The sequence below is a fragment of the Propithecus coquereli genome, unplaced genomic scaffold (assembly GCF_000956105.1).
Source record: "Propithecus coquereli isolate 6110/MARCELLA unplaced genomic scaffold, Pcoq_1.0 Scaffold71, whole genome shotgun sequence".
NCBI lineage: Eukaryota > Metazoa > Chordata > Mammalia > Primates > Indriidae > Propithecus > Propithecus coquereli.
This window is the reverse complement of record NW_012153174.1, coordinates 10464482-10480019: the sequence shown is the minus strand read 5'-3', so window position 1 is coordinate 10480019 and position 15538 is coordinate 10464482. Positions and strand designations below refer to the sequence as shown.

The 15538-nt window shown below is 36.0% G+C and overlaps 1 protein-coding gene across 2 annotated transcripts in view; it reads right to left on the bottom strand.

Annotated features, from left to right (window-relative positions):
• Positions 1–15538, bottom strand: part of SNTG1 (syntrophin, gamma 1) — a 362225-nt gene that overhangs the window by 115746 nt on the left and 230941 nt on the right. The window lies entirely within an intron of this gene.

The following is a 15538-nucleotide window of genomic DNA, read 5'->3' as shown; positions in this document are numbered from 1 at the left end:
TTTGAACTCCTGGGCTCAAGTAACCCTCCTGCCTTGGCCTCCCAAAGTACTTGGATTGCAGGTGTGAGCCACTGTTCCCCTGACCACAATACAAATGTTTAAGTGAGTAAAGGAAACAAGTCAAAGAGAAGTCTCTTACGTGATGACCACTAGGATGGTACACCATATCTTCCCTGTGCCTGACAGGGGAGGATGGTAAACTTCCTCATTTTAATCATTGATATCAGATGAATACAAATTATGTTACTGTATTCACGTATCAAACGGCATTGAAACCAACTCTTTAGCCTCTAGCTCTTACACATGGGTTGATCGATTTCCAGAAGAAAGAATGTGAGATGAGCCACTCTTCTCTTTCAATCATTTGGTTGTTGTGAAGGTCAAACATATATGTAAACATTTAACAAATTAGTGTTACATTCCTGACAATGTATTCCCATGGCATTTAATTTCTCTTTCATGGCGGCTCTACGTAAGAGGATATACTTCCCACTTCGTATAATTTACTCTGGTCTCATGGCTGTAGCCTACCGCTAGGACTCAAGCCCAGCCAGCTCCTGCCTGGTGGCTAATGCCAAACAATCAGTTCACTTGCAGAAAGAAATAAATACTTCTACCTAGTATGGGTGTTGTTTGTTGTGCAGCATTTCTATGGTAACAGTTGATTAATAACAATGATAGAATCTGAAGTGCAGGATTTGAAATACTATTGCTGTCATCGATTCACAGAGCCCATCTTTTTTCCACTAATTATAATTATTCTCAAAAATAATTGGATTGTCCACCATCTCATAATTTCAGTTTGTCTTACAATAAGGCTGTGAGAAATAAAGTCCCTGATTTAACAAATTAAGAAATTGTGATTTCAATGAATTAGCTTAATGAATAAATCAAACTTAATACAAGTTAGAATAGGAATTTAAACCAAGGTCTCTTGCTCTTTTAATTATATTACATAGTCTCCAATCTCTTAGATTACCGATGTATGCTTTGAAATTCACACCACAGGGTATCATTCATAGAGACTTCACTGGTTAATAATAATATAATAAGAACCAATTATAATAACTGATTATTTTGTATTGTTTATATAGCTAGATATACTTAATTAAATAACATCATAGCTTTGAAAGAGTATATGAAGCTTAACAGCTGACCATACCATAAAGAAAAATATGATTTAGTTAAATATGTAAGTATATTTAATGAATCATAATAATTGAATTAAAATGAAAGGAGGATAAGACTAGTTTACACTTCTAGTAGTTATGCATTAAGCAATTCAGAAAACCCACTATCAGAAGTTGCCTTGGAAAACTGGAAAACAAATAATGTGCTTAAAGCACTAGATATTTTACAAGATATTCAAGAACAACCAGAAAAATCCATAGTAATATGAAAATTGAGAGAAGTTAATCATGAACCCAAATGTGGGGCCAACTTTTGCCACAGGGGCACTTTCTATACAGAAATGTTTCATGAGAGACTGAGCTGCCTTGGTCAACCTTGTAGGTTTAGGGTAAAATATTAAAGTCTGGGACCCTCCAAGTGTCAAGGCCTTAGTAAACATGCTCTGCTTTTATTTCAGATCACAAATTTCTGAATCTTAACAAAAAAGTTAAGGTAGAAGTCATGGAGCCCTCGTAAGGACAAGACCCCACACTTAAGCCATTCGGATGGCCAAGAAAATGTCAAGCTTCAAATGGGTTATGGTGATCTTGGATTCCACTTCCCCCAGGCTCCTGACTAAAGGAAACTGAAATCCTCTCTGGATAATGGTAATAGTATTATATGTTTTCAGTTTCATAAAAACTATCGTCTAGAACAAAATAAAAATAACCAAGGATATAGGGAAATAAAGTATCATGAAGTATAGCAGGAGAAAAGCATAACAAATAAAAACAATAGGAAGCAGAACCCAACATTTAGACATTTCCAATATTGAAATTTTATGACGCAGACATTAATTTATGTTTGCAATGTGCCAGAATATAAGATACAAGCTTGAAACTTTGCTCAGAGAACATCTCAGATAACATATCATAAAATATTCCAATTAGAAATTTGAAAAATGTATATTTAAAAGACATACAATTGGGGTTAACAACAGATTAGAAGCAACTAAAGAAAGAATTAGTGAATTGAGAGATGGCTTAGTAAAAAATTTCTAGAATAATGACTGGAGAGACAACAGTTTGGAATAAGCAGATGAGAATAAAAGAAAAAGCTGTTATAATGAGAAGTATAAAACTCTTCTAATTTGAGTTCCAAGCAGAGAGAAGAAAGGAAAAGGTCAGATATATTTTAGAAGATGATGGCTAAGAATTTTCCCAAATAGATAAAAAGAGGTCAATATACAGATTCAGAAGATGAACAAAGCAAAGGCAAGATAAATAAAATCACACCTAGCACATTATTATGAGTCTTCAGAAAACCAAAGACCAAAGACAACAAATAATAAATTAAAAGTGCCCAGAGGCAGGAAAAAATAATTACCTTACAGGAACAAGAATTGGATTAATTGTCAAAAGAAACACAGAAAACCAGAATATTATGGAACACAAACCTCAGTGTATAGAATGAAAATGACAGTCAACTATAAATCCTTAAACAGCAAAATTATCTTTTAAGATGAAGGTGAAATTCAGACTTTTGTGACATGTAGACTTAGTTAAAATCAGCACTGAAGGAACAAGCAAAATGGACAACAATGTTCAGAGAGATAGAATGTTGGAAATACAGGAGAGAAAGAGGGAGTTGAAGGGTTGGAAATCTTTGCATATATTTATTATTAATTGTAACAAGACAAAAACATTTGAAATTTAATAGGAGATAGTTTTGGTTAAAGTGATCTAAGTTTCTTGTACTGCATGGAAAGATGATATAAGTAACATTTTACATTATATTTTAGTAGATACATTTTGTAATCTCTAAAGCAACTATTTCAGTAAAAGTGGTAATCTATAAAGTAATTTCTTTGTAAAAGTGTATAAGAGAGTAAATCATTAGTTCTGAAATTTTTTGGAATAACCACCTTTAATATTTTTAAAATCTTAAAAAGGGAACTTTTTGGATTTTTTTAAATGTGGTATGTCTTTAAATTCCCATATAGAAAATAAAACTATAAATTTAAAATATGTATCATATTAATAATATATTATTATGTTATAATAATATATTATTATATATTAATAATTTAAAATTAATGATGAACCCATTATATCTTATTATAAAAATTATATTTTGTGGGAAAAACTCTCAAAAAACCTTAACAAAAAGAGTGGCAATATTTACATTAATGTTTGGTCTAACAGAAAGCAGATGATTTGTAACATATGTGTCTGCATTCATTCTCTTACGATATTAGCTATCATTGAGCTTCTGGAAAACTTTAACTCTATGAGAGTTAGAGTGGAAAAGGCAAATGTCATCTGCACTTTATTATGAAAAGAGTTTGACGTTATAGAACCCCTAAAAATATTCAAGGAACCTCCAGGGGTCCATAAAACACACTCTGGGAACAACTGTAGTAAAACATTAGCAAATGTTGTAACCTCTATGGTAATCACTTATTAAAAGTATAAAAAGGAAATTAACCACTGTAGTGAAATACATAAAACTTCAAAGTAAACAGAAGGAAAAGAAAAACAAATATTAAACAGTATCAATCAATCTGAAAGAAAACAGGAGATAAAAAGAAACAGAATTGATGGAAAAAATGGAAAGCACATGGTAAGGTGGTAGAAGGTAAAAAAGATAAGATCCTAATTATATGGCAGGGAAATGGAATAAGTGTACTTTTATAAAGATTTTCACAGTGTGCTAAAAATAATAAGTAAATAAAACAAAAACAACTACTCTACATTCTGCCTCTATAAGACACATCTAAAAGTACAGCAAGTTTGTAAAGAGAAGAATGAAAAATGTATATCAAACAGAGGCCAAAAATAAACTGGTCTAGTAACACTAATATTAGAAAATGGACTAGGTATGATGGTTCACTGCCTGTAATCCTAGTACTTTGAGAGGCCAAGATGGGAGAATCGCTTGAGGCCAGGAGTTTGAGACCAGCCTAGGCAAGAGCGAGACCCCATCTCTACAAAAAAAAATTGAAAAAGTAGCCTGGCATGGTGGCACATGCCTGTAGTCCCAGCTACTTCGGAGACTGAAACAGGAGGATCACTCGAGCCCAGGAGTTTGAGGTTACAGTGAGCTATGATGACGCTACTGCACTGTAGCCTGGGAGACAGAGCAAGACCCTGTCAAAAAAAAAGAAAAGAAGAAAGAAAAGAAAGAAAAGAAAGAAAGAAAGAAAGAAAGAAAGAAAGAAAGAAAGAAAGAAAGAAAGAAAGAGAGAAAGAAAGAAAGAGAGAGAGAGAGAAGGAAGGAAGGAAGGAAGGAAATGTAAAGTTAAGGCAAAAATTATTTCTAGACATAAAGAAGGACATTTCATAATGGTGAGGTGTCAGATCTACGAAAAAGACCTTTGTATGCTTAGATTTCATGTATCTGGTAACATACCTTTAAAATATGTAAATAAAACCTGACAGAATAGCAACAAAAGAAATGGATAAACTGATAATTGTAGAAGAATTTAGCACAATTCACTGAATAAGTAATAAAATGGGAGGAAAAATTCCATTGAGGCATAAACATTTTGAACATCACAGTACAATTTGCTTAACTTATTATGCCTAAGACACTTGATTCAACAAAAATGGAGTATACATTATTTTCAAGTGCACTGGAAATGACAAGTAATGGTTACACTTTTATAATAATTATATTATTATATTTGTGTAATAAAGCAGGTATAAGTAAATTTTATCATTCAGATGACATGTTATGTCCTAAGGGAAATTAAATGAGAGAGTAATATTCATAGATAATTAGAATACTCCCTTCCAAATATTTAACCATTAAGCAACATAATTCCATAGATCAAAGGAGATATCAAAAACAAAGATAGAAAATAGTTTAAACTAAATGATAAAATATAACATATCAAACTTAAGGGATTCAACAGGCTATTCCTAGATTTTTATAACTTATATATATGCATTTGGTAAGTCTGAAAATCTACGATCTAAGAATACAGATCAAGAAGTTAAAAAAAGTTTAGAAACAGAGAGAGGGAGCAAGACCCAAAAACAAAGTTAAAAACAAAGAAAGTATTAGATGCAGACATTAATAAAGTAGAAAATAAATAAACAATAGGTATTCAATACAAGCAAAAATAATTATTAATAGTGAATAATTATATAATTACTCATGGCAAGAACCACCTTAAATTACTAATATACATGATATCAGGTCCTATAGACATTATAATTCTGTTAAAAGGATATTATAAATAATATTTTACAAATTTATTTTAAAATTTAAATGACATTATTAGAAGAATATCATAATAGATGCAGAAAGAAATTTTTTAAAATAAATAATCCCATAATTATTAAAGCAATTTAATCGCTAATTTAAAACATTCCAAAAAAGAAAATCTGATGAATCCATTTTCAATTTCTACTAATTGTTTTTAAAACATGATCCAAATACTTGCAAAGTCTTCCAGAGAATAGAATAAAAGGATTCAGCTGGGATCAGTTCCAACTCAGTTTATGGAGTAACCATAACCTTAACAGCAAACCTGACAAGGACATTTATTATGAAAAAGGAAATTTACATTTTAATAATTATTTATAGAGAAAAAAGTCTCTAAATTTACTAATTAGTTTGATTAAATTTATTGATTTGTTTGATTAAACAAATACAGTGATATTTAAAGGCATCAATATAATTCACAATATAAACAGAATAAAGGATTAAAATTATATGACAGTCTCAAAAAATGCAGAAAACATTTGATGAAATTCAACATGTATTCATAATACAGTGTTTAAAATTTTTGAATAGAAAAACCTTTACAATCTAAACAAGGATACTTGCATTTTAAAAAAATGTACTTAATTTGCTGAAAGAATTCCTTGAGATCAGTAACAATACAGGAATACCCACTATCACCACTAATAATCAATCAACGATTTTCAAGTTTTACCCTATTAAAAAAAGAAATTAAAAGTGTTGGGCGAAGTGGGGAGGGGGAACCTCAGTGGCTAGCAATCTATTTTTCTTGACCTACGTGGTGGTTACACAAGGTTTTTTTGTTTAATAATTAAGTTGTATAAGTTTTAGGAATATTCTGTACATGTATTATATAAAATCTTATTTTTAAAATAGCATACAGTATGCATTATTAATAATAATTTTATAAAAATATTTCATTAAAATAATGTAGAGTTCTATGAGTTCTATCAGAAGCGAGTATTCTGACAAATCTCTTTAGACCGCCCTGTCACTCTGGGGCCATGGCAATGAGATGAAATTTTAGTTATTATGAATTATAAACCCTTAATCATCATTTCTCAGTAAGTCAGAATTTTTAGTTTTAATTCCATTTTTATGAAACTCAGTTTCTGTGTTTATAACTCTGCACTGGCAAGAAAAATAAAAGAATGGTGTGCTGTATATAATCATAAAAAGGGATGTTTCATTCTCTGAACACTTTGACCTCTGAATGTCTTGTCTATTCCAACCTCCATAATTTGCTGCAAGCTAAAATATTAAGAATGATGTACTGTTATTACTCAAGAAATATCATCATTGGATGGAATTTTATCACTTTTAAACTGAGAGTGGCTTTGGGAAATGAACTGAGAACATAACTAGGGAGGAAAAATGGGAGGATCTGCCCCTATGGGTGTTTCCTACGCTTGCCCTCTGGGCCAAAGACACCTTTCCATTTACTGCACCAAACAAGGAGAAGGGGGTCTTCTCAATTGTCCAGAGATAGCAAAAATTACTTTTTATTTTGTATCATTTCCAGGACTCATGTACAATAATTGCACAGTTGAAAAGACATAAAGCATTTTCAGCAAATCCTTCTACATTATCACAGGAAATAATTCTAAAGAAAAACTGTCATCACTTAATCTTTAAAAAAAGTTAAAAATGGGAAATATAAGAATAATAGAAAGCATATATTTTAGAAACAAGTAGAATCAAAAGGAGATAGTTTCCTATGCACTTGAAATGACAAATGGACTTCCAAACATTTATCATTTTAAGATAAATATTTTGGAAGCCTTCCTACTTTAAACTAAATGTATAATTACCTCAAAACATACCTGATATGTGACATCTGAATCACATAGCAATAATTTATTTGTTTTTTACTATTTTAAAGTTGATTTTACTTTATTCTTTTAAGTAGACTTTTTTGGAAAAGTTTTAGGTTCACAGCAAAACCGAGTAGAAAGTACAACGTTCCCATACACCCCCTGTCCCCACAAATGCAGCCTGCCCCTCTTCCAACACCCCTCCACAGTGATACTTATTTGCCACCTGTGTATTTTTTTTTTTTTTGATGAAGTGTCTGTTCAGGTATTTTGCTTGTTTTTTGTCAGATGTCTTCTTTTCTTGTTGTTGAGTTTTAAGAGTTCTCTGTATTTTTCAGATAACTGTTTTATTAGATGTGTCTTTTGTGTATATTTTTTCCCAGTCTGTGGCTTGTATTCTCATTTTCTTGATAATATCTTTTACAGAGCTTAGGTTTTGACTTTTAATGAAGTCCAGCTGATCAATTATTTCTTTCATAGATTATGCTTTTGGTGTTGTATACAAAGAGTTATCATCATACCCAAGGGCATCTAGACATCCTATTTTATCTTCTGGGAATTTTATAGTCTTACATTTTACATTTAGGTCTATAATCTATTTTGAGTTCATATTTTTAAGGGCATAGGTCTGTCTCTAGATTTTTTTTCTTTCCATTTCATTTGGATTTCCAGTTTTTCCAGTACGATCTGTTGAAAAGACTATCTTTTCTTTTTTCATTGTATTGTCTTTTTCAAGGATTAAATATACTTGTGTGGGTCTATTTATGGGCTTTCAATTCTATTTCATTGATCTATTAATCTATTCTTTCACTGATACGATAATGTCTTCATTAATGCAGCTTTATTTTTTTATTTTTTATTTTTTTTTATTTCAGCATATCATGGGGGTACAGATGTTTAGGTTACATATGTTGCCTTTGACCCCCTTCCCCACTAAGTCCGAGTTTCAAATATGTCCATCCTTCGGGTGGTGGGCATTGCACTCTTTGCGTATGCAAATACGCATCCCCTCCTCCTTCCTCCCCCCTCCCCCTCCCCTTGACCAACGTCCAATAGATGTTATTCTTATATGTGCACTTATGTGTTGATCAGTTGATACCAATTTGATGGTGAGTACATGTGGTGCTTGCAGCTTTACAGTCAGAGTTGAAGTTGGACATTGTAAGTCCTATAACTTTGTTTTTCTCCTTTCAATATTTTGTTGGTTATTCTGAGTCTTTTGCCTGTCTACAAAAACTTTAGAAACAGTTTGTCAATATCCACAATGTAACGATCATATCTGTATATTTATCCCCAGTTTTTGGAGGACAAGAGGAAAGACAGAGCACTTAAGTTTTTTTATAAACAATAATCAACATGCCACGGAACAACATATTCATCATAAATAAAATGGAAGAAAATGATAAGTTATTGCAGCCTAATTATTATAGCACACTAAGTCCTTTACTTTATTAAAATGAGCTCACAAATTTATCTGTCATTTTTTCTCAGCAAAGCGAAACAGAATACCTATCTAATCTCTCTCTGACAGTGTGGGCCCCAAGTCCACCAGCATCAACATCATCTGGGAACTTACTAGATATGCAAATGCTCAGGTTCTATGCCAGACCTGCTGAATCGGAAAGAAATTTCAGGGACGAAGCTCACCTCTCAATGTTTTAGTGAACCTGCCAGATGATGCTGATGCTGCCTCAAGCTTGAACTTATATTTATCCCGAGGTCAGGGAGAAGACCCTCTGCTTGTGACATCATCCAAATGGCTGGTGAGGCTGTGCATTCATGGGAACAGCATTTGTTACTTAAGACAGAAGAAACCATAATGAAAATGTTCTAGCACTTGAAAGAGAGTAAGATACAATGGGATCTTGATAAATAGGGTTATTTGCAAATAGAACAAAGGTGGACCAGTTTATTGCAAGCCAATTTGACTTCAGGAACGATGAATAAAACAGGCAGAAATTTTTAAAAGAAGGATGGCAGAGCATTGCAATGTTACCAAGGCAACAAAGACCTAAGCAGCCGAGCCCCCAGTGGAATGAAACCTCAGAGATGTGGCCCCTTCGGTGCCACTGTCCCCCTTGGCATTCCTTCATTTTAAAACAGTTGCTGAGAGGCTAAAACAGTGAATCCCAGCAGTTTCAAAGGGATAAGTAACACATGTTGGACTTCAGAACAGTATGAGAGAAGAATCAGCAAGATATAACACAGGAGGAAAAATAAATGCCTAACGGGCCGTGCCTCGTGAAGTCTGCAGCCTGAGGGCTCCACCGTGCTCCGCGAGCGCTCAGTCTCGCCTGGGATGAGACAACTGGCACCTGTGATTTTATTGTGCCGGGAATAAAGTAACTTCTCTCTGGAGGAAGATTACATTAGAAAGAGCCTCAAATTATGTCTATATATTTATATGCCATGCCTCTTCTTTAACCAATATTTATAAGCTATACAAGGGGACAAGAATATAATTTAGAAACCAGGAGATAAAACGAATTAGAGGGAAAAATAACACACACACACATAAGAGATTCAGATTTTTGAGGTATCAGATAGACGTTAAAACTGGCATGCTCAATATGTTAAAACGTTAGATGGCTAGTCAGAAAACTATAGTGGATAGCTGGAAATTAAAGAATAATGAAATAGATAGCTAGAAGTGAAAATAGGATAACTGAAACTACAAACTTAGTGTACGATTTACCAGAAGTTTATACATAGTTGAAGAGAGAAGCAAAGAATCAAGTGATTTTTTTTTTAATTTCAGAATATTACAGGGTACAAACATTTTGGTTACATAAATTTCTTTTGTACCATTCAGGTTATAGGTGTGCCCATCCCCCAGATCGTGTGCATTGTGTAACATAAGTGTGAATTTACCCATCCCCTCCACCCCCTCCTACCTGGTTGATTTCCGATGGATGTTAATTCCTTATGTGCACATAAGTGTTGATTGATTAGTTCCAATTTAATGGTAAGTGCATTTGGTGTTTTTTTTTTCCATTCTTGTGATACTTCACTTAGAAGAATCAAGTAAATTTAACAGTCACTGTATACAAAATAAATGTAACAAATAATTACATTTCTGTATTAAAAAGATCATTTTTCTGCTCCCTGATGCATGTGTGCACATAGTTTTAGCAGAAGTTTAAACATCGCAACTAAAAGCAACCAGGAGTAAGAAACGTTTCTCTAGGCTGCAGCCACCTAAAATGCCTACAGAAGGCAAGAGGATAATAATGTTAAAATTATTTGCCAAATAGTCCTGCTTTAGTGGTCACCTTGCCCCACAACACTGGTGGCCCTGAAGAACTCCAGAATTAGTCTCAAGTTTCCAAGTCAAGGGAGGGGGTATGTGTATCTCTCAAATTACCCTTGACCCTTGAACAATGCAGGGGTTAGGGGTGCTGGCCCCCCACACCCTGCGCAGTCAAACATCCATGTATAAGTTTGGTCCCCAAAGACTTAACTACTAATAGCCTGCTATTAACCGGGGGACTTACCAGTAACATACACAGTCAGTTAACACATATTTTGTATGTTATATGTATTATACGGTGTATTCTTACAATAAAGTAAACTGGAGAAAAGAAAACGTCACTAAAAATCATAAGGAAGAGAAAATATATTTAGTATTCTTTAAATGGATCATCATAAAGGTCTTCATCCTTGTCGTCTTCATGTTGAGTAGGCCAAGGAGGAGGAGGAGGTGGGTTGGTCTTGCTGTCTTAGGGGTGGTAGAGGCGAGAAAATATCCGCATACAAGTGGACGCATGAAGTCCAAACCCATGTTGTTGAAGGGTCAGCTGTACCATCATCTTTATGTTTCCCTGGCTTCTTACTCTTCCTGACAGTGACATCAACAGCACCCAAACAAATCCATGTCTGCTGCAGATATGGTTTCCGGGAGATTTCTGGCAGAATCACACCTGTACTGATGAGACTGTATGACCATTGGAACCACTACTTACTTCACTGGTGTCTTCTCAGCATCCGTGACAATCAGCTCTCAGCTGGGATCCCCTCGGGGGAGCCCCGGGGTTGAGTCAAAACAGGCTCACCTGCTTTCTAATTGGGGGGACGGGGCATCCTTGGTGCTGCCTCCATGGTTCTCCCTATTCAGGGCACCACTCCCAGCAGTTGAAGCCATTCAAGTAACAAGCCAGACCACTTCTCATCACAGCCTTTGATGCGATTTGGCATCCAAGTTCACCCTCCCTCGGAAACGGGACAGCCTACTCTCATTTCTCCAGTGCAGCCACCAAATCCTCTCCCTCACTCCCTTCTAGGAAATTTCCCCTCTCCCCAGCCCTTTTGTTACTGTGATAGATGTTTCACCAGGTAACCTTATTTTTGTGGGTCTTCTACGAGACTTCTGCTGCGTTAATATTTCTCTAAGAGGAATCTTAATAAAATGAATTTCAAAAGGACTTTTAAGTGGAGAAGAAATTACAAAATGAGCTAAATATACCTGCAGTGCTCTGGTGCACTCAGAAACAAGTAATCTTCACTTTGGTAGAAGGGCACGTGTTTGATTGTGAGCTTACAAATGAACCTATTGTCATTTTTATATCAGCTGTAGAAACCATCTCCTTTCTCCCTCTTGCCAGCTGCTTGCCTGAAAACCACTGCTGAGCCAGCAATTACTGCAGCCGCACAAAGCCCCTGGAATGGGGGACCATGGCAATTACCCTGATTTGTCACCGTAGAGGGCTGGCTACAAAAGCTTCTTTCAAGACTTTGAAATTAAGCAGTTTGGGACTATGCCAGGGCATTTTGGAGAGTAGCAATCAGGAAAGAAAAAGACACCAGCGTCAGCACAAGAAAGCAGGTAGACTTGCAGCGGGGAAATAGGATGGCCGTTTTCTGCCAACGTGTTTCAATGTTATCTAAAATACATTATTTATCCTAGGTGACTTTTTCCTGACAAGTAAAATATTTCCAGGCCATCTTGATTCATGGTTGAAGAGTAAAACTCAAAGTTATTTGCTTGTTTGGAGTTTTGCCAAGAGAAACATCAGATATAATGACATCTACAGGTTCTGCATATAAGGGCGACCTTTTCAGATGATTGGTGACCTCAACATTTTTCCTCGCTCACCCCCCATCTCCTTCAATGGAGTAATTCATCCCAGCCTCTGTCATAAGCACTGGGGATACAGCAGGGAACTAAATAGATGGAAATACCTGCAATAATACAACTGAGAGTCCACCTTGCATGACTGATAATGAAAAGAAGAAAGTGAAATATGTGTTATGTTGAAGGGAAAGACGGTCTAAGGGGAATAAAGTCAATAAATCAAGAAAAGAACACAGGACGTATTGGGAAGGGGCTGAAATTTTAGTTGAGATTTCCATAAGGTCTCACCAATGGGACATTCGAGTGCGGGTTTAAAGGGACTGAGGGAGGTACCTGTATGGGTATCTGGAGGAAAAGCACCAAGGCAGAGGGACCAGAAAGGAAAGGGTGGAATGCAAGGGCTTGCCAGGACTATGTGTGTGTGGGGGGAGGGGGGTTAGCTAGAGAAAAATGATTTGAATGGAGCAGTTGATAATGACATAAAATGGAATGTGACTTCAGTAGTGCACAGCCTTGCAGGCCACGCTAAGAACTTTGGCTTTTGCTCTGACGCAGACGGCAAGCCATCGGAGGTTTTGACAGAATTTGCGTTTTGACCTGAAAGTGAGAAAAGAAGCAAGGAGGCCCATTAAGAATGCTCTTGTAGCAAATCAGGCAAGAGATGATAGAGGCTTGGAACAGAGTGGCTGCAGGGGAGGTTTCAGAAAGTGGTTGGACTCTGGATATATTTTGAAAGCAAAATTTAACATATAATATGAAAGGAAAACAGAAGTTGAGGATGATATAAAGTTTTTGATTTTTGCCATCAGGAGAATGGAGGAGACTGTTAAGAAATGAGAAAGACTCTGAGAAAACCACCTTGGGGAGAAAATCAGCAGCTCCGTTTTAGGCATTTTCAGACTGTTATAATTTTAGAAAGAAAGAGGAAATACCAGGAAATAAATTTGATAAACCATTCTGGAATTCAAAGGAGTGGTCAAGTCTTACCATGCAGAATCTTCAGTGTAAGCCTGGTATTTGAAGAGTTGAAAGCTGGTGAATGTGCACAAAGAGAGGAGACCCCCCAACAAGGTCCTGGAGCAGCAGACCTTTGGGGTATGGGTGAAGAGGAGGAAAAACAGAGGTGTAAGAGAAAATCTAAGCAATTTTGATGTCGTGGAAGACAAATGAAAAGAGGGTGCTCAACTGTGTCAGATGTCATGGATCACTCAACTACCGTGAAGTCTGAGAATTGATTATTGGATTTGGAAAATCAGTGTTCATTTGTGGCCTTGATAAAAGAAGTTGCCAGGGATAAATGGGGGCAGATCATTACTGGATTTGGTTAAAAAGAGAATGGGAGGAGGCTGACTGGAGAGAGTGAATATAGTTTGTTTTTAAATAGGTTTGGCGTAAATGAGGGCAATGAAAGGGGTAGTCTAACGAAGACTCAGCAGAGAGGGAAAGGATGATGACGCGAGCACGGAGAGGAGAGAGCTGCTGAGTGACGCGCTTGGGTGAGCAACACGCTAGCTGGGAGCACACGCTGTCCGCCTCCAGCCACAGCAGAGCACAGGTGCAGGGCGGTGGGCAGATGTGTTCAGTCCTCCTCTGATTGCTTCAATTTTCTCAGCGAAGCAGGAAGCAAAATTATCTTTTGAGACTGAGGATGAGTGCGGTGGTGTTGGAGGCTTAAGGAGACAGCGGAAACTCATTTAAAAGAGATGGAGAGAACAGACTGGGGGAAGCTAGAATAATTGCTGGCAGCGTTAGGCATCTACTTGAGGGCAGTGGTCATGAATTTAATGTGAGACAAGTCGCCACGGCGATATTTATGAATAGCTAAGTGAGGACAGGCATGTGGTAGAAGGAAAGTTGGGTTTAGTCTGAATTCAGCAAGAATAAGGAAGAATAAGGAAGCGATTGAGTTGAGGATATATGCTGGGGAATGATAACAATACCTGACAATGGAATTTAAGCAGAATAAGTGGCATGAGATGGACGAGGTAAAATGAAAGACGATGGATCAAGAAGTTGAAAGTTCCATTAGAGTTAGAGTATCGTGGAGCTGGTGCTGTTAGAAAGTTGGAAGTGTCACTCTAGGGCAGATTTTTTGAAATTTAGATTCTGGTTGCATATCTAGGACAGCGGATGGTGGAATTGAATTCTGCAGGTTCGTGTGTGTGTGTGTGTGTGTGTGTGTGTGAGAGAGAGAGAGAGATGAAGGCATGGACAAAAGACTGGAGAACAAGAATACCTATCCATGTCCAAGCTTAGTAGGATAAAACCAGGAAATAAAATTAGATAACCCCTGAGAGAACTGCAGAATCAAACACTTCTCCACAGGATAGCCAGGTTTCAATTAGCGCAGGAAGGCGAAAAGAATGTAGATTAAAGAGACAGTGGAAAGAAAGGCTTTGCAGATGACTGACCCTGTCTTTATAAATCTTTCCACCTCTACTGTGTTCAGAATAGGAGAGTAGAAGGGAAGGAAACAGCCTAGGGTCTAAATAGTGCAAAGCAAGAAAAGCCATAGGTGGAAGCACAATGTACAATAAAGTCAAACTTCGTTTCCTCCATAACTAACCATATTCGCCATACAGCTAAGCTTTTCATTATGCAAATTAATTGATTTATAATCTCTAATTAAGTTTTTTGCAATCCTGAATCAAATTCTCAAGCAATTTGCCAAATTCATTTTTGGTGGTAAGATTAAAATATGTTTAAATCCTCAGTGATAGTACCCAAGAAATATCATGACCAAATGAGAACTTGAAGGGATTTAAACTTGAGGCCACAACACGAGGATTGCTTGTTATAAAGAATAAAGCCTAGTACGCCACTTCACTGAATACATCGTGGTTACACACGGGAAAACCTTTGGTGATAAATATCTATGGAGAAAGGAGGCTCTCACTGTAATGGTTTGCTGAAAAGGAAACTTGAGAGGGTTTTCTTCTGTTGGAAAGAACGGCTACTGAGACACTTGTGGTTAGAGGTGTATATTCATAAAATCTCAAGGGGATTCTCACAAAAAACTCAAGATTTCAAAAGTAATTGCTTTGCTTCTTCATCTGAATATATCAGTACTTTGCAAGGTGTTTTCTATTTTCTATTAAGACATTGAGGAGCGATTTTCTCCCACTCAGCCTTCTTCATTAGAGTACCCAGTGTTCTGGAAAAAATTCTTGGAACTCTATTTTTTGATTTTTCACTCAAGCATAGCAGAAAGCAGACCAGAAAAATCAATATTATTATATGATAACTTTGATTCTATGCTAATTTATAAATAATTACAAACTTGGTACTTTAT